This window comes from Rattus norvegicus, chromosome 15 (genome assembly GCF_036323735.1).
Source record: "Rattus norvegicus strain BN/NHsdMcwi chromosome 15, GRCr8, whole genome shotgun sequence".
In the NCBI taxonomy this organism is placed as follows: domain Eukaryota; kingdom Metazoa; phylum Chordata; class Mammalia; order Rodentia; family Muridae; genus Rattus; species Rattus norvegicus.
The window spans coordinates 104,087,857-104,095,666 of NC_086033.1; the positions used below are offsets into that span (position 1 = coordinate 104,087,857).

Below are 7,810 nucleotides of genomic sequence, written 5' to 3' on the forward strand. Positions count from 1 at the left end.
AGGTCAATCCATTATAACCCTTGCTTCTGTGTAGTGAGTACTCCCTCTCAGGTATCTGCATTTGTTATTCTTCACATGATCAGGTTGTTATAAAACAAGATCTCTCTCTCTCTCTTCTTCTCTCTCTCTCTCTCTCTCTCTCTCTCTCTCTCTCTCTCTCACACACACACACACACACACACACACACACACACACTTGCATCGCCCTTCTGTTGTGACACTAGCACTGGAAACCAATCATATGCTTAGATCTCCAGAACCACAAGTCAGAATTAATCTCATTTCTTTATGATTTACCTAGTCTCAAAGTTACTTATAGAAAATGGACTAAGATAACAAGAAATGTATCACCATCATCATCACTACCACAATCTTCACAACAACCACTATCATCGTCAACACCATTACCATCACCACTAACACCATCTTCACTACCAGCACCACCATCTTTCACCACCAGCACCACCATCTTTCACCACCAGCACCACTACCACCATTTCCACACAACCACCATCATCACCACTAATACCATCTTCACAACCATCATCATCACACCATCATCACCACCATTACCAACACCACTGTCACTACCATCTAACCAGTAAGTACTTGTCTTCTACATGTTCTTTATTTCTGTTTTCAACTTTCTTATACCTTATGCTTCTTACAACTCCTTTCTTTTGTGTAGAGCTTCCATTCCTTCTCATGGTGAACTTCCGTCTCGTCTTGTTCTTCAGATAAATTTGGTGTCCAAGTGGCCTTTAGAGTCCAGGACAAGGCATTTTGGTAAGAGTTGGGTGGATGGATACAGGGCGTGCCTCTCCTCTGCCCAGGGTCAGAGGTTAACTTTGAAGGGGGAGAGTGGGATTGGCAGCTGTGCTCTGGCAAATGACTAACATCTTTCTCATTTTTCACCTTCAGAAGAAGCATGACAATTGAAACTCAACTTTCTTCTTTTCAGCCTCCCAAACACAATTTGTGGAAGACGCATTACTTTGCAGTGAGGGTCAAGGATCATTTCTTTACAGTACTCTTGAACACACACACACACACACACACACACACACACACACACACACTCCATCCAATAGCAACTAAAGGGAAGTGTTCTGCAGATGACTTGAAGACTTGGGATTTCTGACTTCTTACACAATTGGGAAAGTCAAAGTTTCTAATATAAAATGAGGTCATCAGTTGGTGGTCTGTCTCCTCCTCCATCATCTCTGTCAGAGATGTCATCATTGTCATTATGGCTGGCAGCTCCAGTCTCAAGTTCTTCTCCCATGTTTGAAACCAAAGTGCTAAGACTACATGGAAAATGCCTTTCTCTTCTATGAAGAAAACAAGACATTTAATGAACCTGAGTATCATAAACATTTAATATTTAATATTTTCACGTTACAAGTTTCAATGGAGTGGTTCCAAAGGCTACAGCTGCTAAGGAGCCAGCTTACCATTTTGTCAAGTGTTGACATAGAGTTAACACATGACTCAGAAATTCCATACAAAGAGACATACCCAAGAGAAATGTAAACACATGTCCTGCAATTTTTACATGACTGCACAGAACAGTGATATCCATGCCAGACAAACGGTGGAAACAACCCAATTGTCTATCAATTGGCCCAAAAATAATTAAAATGTGATATTTGTACAATGTAATACTGTCTGATAAAAAGATGAAGTCTTAATGCAAGTAGTAATGTGGATGATCTTTGAAAACATATGCTAAGTGAAGAGAATTGCATATGTGAAAAAATGGATGCATGATCCAATAATATGAAGTGTTCAAAACATCTATAGAGGTGGAAAGTAAATAAGCAATGCCTATGGCTAGGGGTAGGAAGCTGGTCAGAAGGAAACTGAAGTGATTGCTTGTGTAGTCCTTGGTGATCCCACCAGGTGCCGACAGACAGTTCCAATGCAATTGTCACACAAGTGATCCTGGCTAAACTAAGTAGGTCACAAACCAAACCCAAAAGTCATGAATCTGGGAAAGGACAGGTAGCAATAGTGGGGAAGGTTGACAGGGATGGGAGGATGATAGGTCTTAGCTCTGGGGCTGGGAAGAAAGGGCTGCAAAAGGCTGGGAAATGAAGAGGTGAGGAGAGTCATAGGCACGTGACACTAAAGCATTTGACTGAGACTGGCTCACAGTTCGGAGGTTTAGTCCGTTATCAGCATGGCGGAGAGCACGGTGGCTTGTCATGTGAGAGTTCTTAGTGAGGATGGTTATGAAAATCTTCTAAAATGATTTTGGTAATGGTTCCACAATGGTGGATATATGAAAGTCATTAAATATTTTATACTTAAAGGAATAAATTATATGATTATATCTCAATTAAACTAATTAAAAAAAAAACCTCTAGTCCATGGTGAGAGGATACCCAGGACTTTGGTATAAGGTTTAGGTTAGACAGACATAGAGTCAAATTCTAGCTGTCTAATAGGCTGAGAGATATGCTGGATGAACTTGGTCGTGTTACTACAGATCTCTTTAAACCTCAGTGTTCTCTTGCAAAATGGGAAGATGTCTCCTTCACAGTGTGAGGAAGAGGGACAGCCATTTAAAAGGAAGCACACAGAGATCTGGATGGGGCTCCCATCTCCCCTCCCCACCTCGCCCCATCCCCTGGCCCTCACCCCTCAACCCTCCACCCCCCACCTCCCCCAGACCCCACTCCCACTCCTCCCACTCTTGGCTACTTTGCAGAATCATAAACTATCATCCACACAGTGTGTTGTCTTGATTGGGCTGTGAAGGAGTCAAAACAACTGATCTCCCCTCCCCATCATTAGAGCTTCTCCATCCCTGCTCCTGTGTTTGTTTTCACTTTCTTTGTTCTAGCTGGAGTTTCAGGCAACCAAAGCGAAACACTCACCAAAGATTCACCCTTCATAGCAGTAATGACACAAATTACATTGTTCTCCAGAGCCAAGAACACCCAACCATTAAATTTAACTATGTGAGCTCTGCAAATCTTTTCAAAAGCAAAACAGCTGTTTTCTTTGGCTCCATTTTTAAAGCATTTTGTCCAAGGCTTAAAGGCATACACACGACTATTGTGAAGCCGGGAAGAACCATAACATACCAGGGGTACCACCATCAAGACTCCTGGCATGAGCAAAGGGGTTCAGTTTTATTTTTCGACAACTATGCAGTTTCTGTATGTGAAGCAGTGTGGGGTTTACAATGTGTCAGGCATTAGTCTAAGGATTTGGTGACTAGGTTTAAACTCTGTAAAGTAGGTGTTGCTATGATTCCTACTTTGCAAATAGACAGTGAGGCAAGGGAACTGATCATGTAACTCCTAATGTGCGAAGCCGGGCCCACTCAGGCAGACTGGCTTGACCGCCCATATTTTAATGGTCCTTCCACCTCCCGTAACTCAATTTCTTTCACTTATTTAATTGCTCACTTGATTCCTAGTCATGAATGCACCATCCCTTCATGGTTCCTGCCAAGTCTTTGCCTTCACCACCACCTTGTGACAACCTCCTGCTGTCACCAATGGTGCCATTAACTAACTGGTCATTGCCATTGGAGCTATGCACAGTGCCCCTCACCGTGGGGCAGGATACCCAGAGGAAACCCAGCTTTGGTCAGAAACTCATTAAATGACACGTGGCTCAGATGAGAGACAGCACAGTTGCAGCTGGGAGAGGCTTGGCAAAGAGCTCGCACTTCGTGTACCTCACCGTGAGCATCTTCTCAGATCTCTGTGCTGCACCAGTTTTCATCTGTGACTCATGGGATTCTAAGAATGTTTATTGTGTATATAAGAACAGGCTTACATCATTGCTACCACTGGCCAATGGAAGATCCTAGAGTGAATTAGAGAGAGTCCCCTTCCCCCCAGGGACATGGTGGATGAAAGTGTCTGAGTACAGGAATCAATGTGAAATTGGGCCTATTGGGCCATGAGTGACTTCAGAAATTACCAGTTATGGTGCTGGCCTGATCCCTAGTTCCACGGAGTGTAACCACTCCATTCCACAAAATACTTTCTGAAGATTGCCTGGAAACCTGGAAGTCTGCATGAGTGCAGTGGGAGTACAGAGAGCCACTACAGGACGCTCCCTGCCTGCTGTGGTCAGTATCAATAGCATTATCAACAGAGACTTAAAAATAAATGACATAGCTATGTCTGGACATAAGAGAGCAGCTGTGTTCATCTGTCTCAATGGGCACTTATTAGAGAAGACCATAATGCTTTGCACATTTTAGGTACTATCAAATACACATACATATACACATACATATATATATATATACACGCATACACATATATACATACATTCACACACACATATATACATACAACATACACATATATACATGCATACACATCATACACATATGTGCATACATACATTCTCACACATGCATGCACATACATACACATATATGCACATATGTGCACACACATATACATAAAACCATATACATATATACATACATACACATACATGCACATGCATCATACACATATATACATACATTCATGCACATATATACACATATATTCACACATGTATGCACACATATATACACACATGCATACATATATACACAAGCATGCATACACATATACATACATACACACATGTATATACACACAATATACACATATATACATACACATACATGCACACATCATACACATATATACATGCATACATTCACACACATGCATGCATATACATATATACATACACACATGCTTACACATATACATACATACATACATACATACATACATACATGGAGTGGAGAACAGAGTATGTGGACACTTGCATGCATGCCTGCCTTAGGGAAAGGGCAGGCATTACATGGAAGCCAGACTCCAGGGGAAGAGAATAAATAGCACAGGAATCCCAGAGACAGCTAGCTTGGTAAGTTTGCCATTTTTCCACTTACACCCCCAGGAAGTGGTAGTCATCGAAGTGAGCTATGCGGTAAACATCATCTCCTCCAACAACAGAGAAGAAAGCCCTGCCCCCGAACTCCATTCTTTCTGACCCACTAGCCACTAAACTCAAAGTTCTTTGAGTAATTAGAAATTAAAATTAAATCATATTTAGATTGCTTTTTGTTATCCAGAAATCGTTTGCATTGTGCAGAATGCATGCAGAGTGTGCTCATTTTAGAAACAATGGCATTTTTCTCTTGAGTCATGAGTCCGAGAACATTTTTTTTTAACTCACTAAGCCACTGCACACATCTCTGACTCTTGCTACAGGGTGAGCATTTGGTCACCACCCCACAGCTATGAACTCCTGAAATAGGCCCAGATGGCTAATTTTAAATTTAAAATTACACTTCGCTGTCTGCTTAGCTGGCCTTGGGTGTTTCTGCCTAAAGTTGCATTATCTGGGACTATTATTATCAAAGAAAGATAATAAAAAAGAGAAGAGTGGTGAACTGAAGGGAAGAGGAGGGGGACAGGGTGGGAAGAAAGAGGAGGGGAGAGGTACAGCTCATCACCGCTCTCTTGGTAAGCACTGAGCTACTAGACCCAGGATTCTGTTTGTTAGCCACTGGACTCTGCACCGCCCAGCACGCCCTGACCCAATATGGCTGTTTGCCCTGGGAAGGTCGCCTGCAATGGAGGAGTGAAGAAAAAAGACCGAGACAGAGCAAAGGGACAAAGCAGAGAGGAAGAAAAGGAGCTTAGGCACCGGGGAGCTGACTCATGGCTTTGGAAACCAAGAGGTTTGTAAACAGAAGCCTGGGGATCCTTTAGGAAGGGGCTGTCATCTGTGTGCTGTCCTGCTCAGCAGAACAGAGAGGAAGGAGGGAAAAGCAACTGTTTGGGGATTAGAAAGACCTGGTTCTAGTTTCAGAGCAGTTACCAAGGCATGTGATTCCGCAGGTAAGCAGACCGAGCCTCATTGTCAGAATCAGGACAGAATTAGGAAGATGGCTTTGATCTCAGCATCCAGGTGCCTCTTCCTTGCCCTTTCAGGTAACAGCATTCTTCCCTTGTGTTCCAGAGTGAAACCTAAAGCCTATTCCAAACTGTGCGGTAAAAGGGCACTCTCAGCCCGTGCACCCTAAGGATGAAGCACAAGACAGCCCCATTATTAAGGTCACCCCATGAGTATCTCCCATGAACTAAATGTATTTCTCTATTAATAGAAGTCAAACATCACCACTTTTTGTTGCAGACCACAAGGAAATCTAAGCAGTGCAAATGCTGAGGCTACATCAGTAATAAGGTCTAGAACTTTGCCTATGTGGTCTAAAGAATAATCTGTTCTTAGGCAATACTTAAAGATATACCATAAGTGGTCAAATTAAGGAAAATAACAAAGCATTACATATATCTACATTTCTATAGGTATAGACCTCACGGGTGTTTAACTTTTTATTATGACTTCAGCTTCGTGACAGAATGTAGCACACAGCCCTTTGTCTTTATTTGTATTTAATTCATATACTGAGTAGAAGAATGGCAGGATACTTTGCCTGCTAAAGATGGCCCTTCTCTCAAAATTTAGAGACCCATATCCCACTCCTACAAAGCCTTTTATTTTCTCTCCAAGGGAAGCCCAGAGTTTTGTGCCTTGTGCTCTAAAGTCTGTGTATTTAGAATTATTTATTTATTGGATTTCAGAGTCACACTCCTTCCCAAGAGTCCAAGGTCACAGGCCAAGGGCTCTGGCAGTTTTGGCCATAAACCTGCTCCTGACCCGACCACGGTCAAGTTCAAGGGCATCAGGAAGGCAGCATGGAGACTGAACACAATCCACAGGTTTCTGAGCGCCCCATCTGTGCGCCTCTCCGTCAAATACTGCAGCAGCTTGCAACTTAATTGGTTTTCCCCACTTCTTTGTTTATGCGAGAAAATAAAAATGATTTGATCCCCAAATCGAGGGGAAATGGATCAGAAATAAAGGCAGAATGAGTCTGTTCTGTGTTCGGTGTGGATGGAGGTGGGAAGCTCAATAAACACAGCATTTCCACCACTGTGGCAAGCACTGATGAGAAGCGAGGGCTCGCCCTGCACGGGGGTTGGCAGCCCTGTACCCTGTGGAACGAGAAGAGCATCAAACTGATACCTTCATTTGGCCACTGAGGTGGCACTTGGTAGCTTGATGGCTGGCACCTAAGCCATCAACAGACATTAAGCAAAGCAGGGTGGGGTTGAGTTAGGTGTCTTCAGTTTTAAGGACAACAGGAAAACAGCAAAAGGCTCCCACGTGTGAGCCTGCCTGCCCACCCTCCACGACGGTTTTCTTATTTTACAGGTGCCAACCCTGAGTGTTAGAGATGGTAAATTTGTAAACACTTTTTGGAGATGAACCCCATACCTAACAGCCACATCTTCTGACCCCAAATCCCATGACCCTCATACATGTTCAGAGAAGGAAGTTCAGATGTTTTGAGTTCATAGTGCTCTTCCTACAACTATCTAAGATGTTTGAGCTAACTGCACTCCAAGTGTGGGGACAGTTCCAACGCTTACCTGTGAGCCCCCAGAGGTGCTGTGGCAACTTGCTCATCTGTTTCTTAGTAATAATGAGAAGTTAGGTGACCGTTTGGAGACAGGACCTGTGAAGGGCTGCATGTGTTAAAGCGGAGGTGGTTAGGTGTATGTAAACCTGGCAGGTATCCTAGAAAGAAGGATGTCAAGACAGAGAGAGACAGCAAGAAGGTGGCCATCAGCAAGGAAAGAGACCTCAGGAGGAAACAAATGTGCTAATGCGTTCATCTTGATCCTCCAGTCTCCAGCACTGTGATAAAACAAATCTGACATGCTTAAGTTTTCCGGTGCGGGGTGGGGGTGGCTTTGTTACGGCGACC

At 43.2% G+C, this 7,810-nt stretch overlaps 1 long non-coding RNA gene across 1 annotated transcript; it reads left to right on the top strand.

The window, feature by feature from the left end:
• Positions 1–4,742: 4,742 nt before the first annotated feature.
• Positions 4,743–6,916, top strand: LOC120097090 (uncharacterized). Its single transcript, XR_005494310.2, has 2 exons — positions 4,743–5,716; positions 6,621–6,916. It is a non-coding gene; the product is annotated as an uncharacterized LOC120097090 (long non-coding RNA).
• The last annotated feature ends 894 nt before the right edge of the window (positions 6,917–7,810 follow it).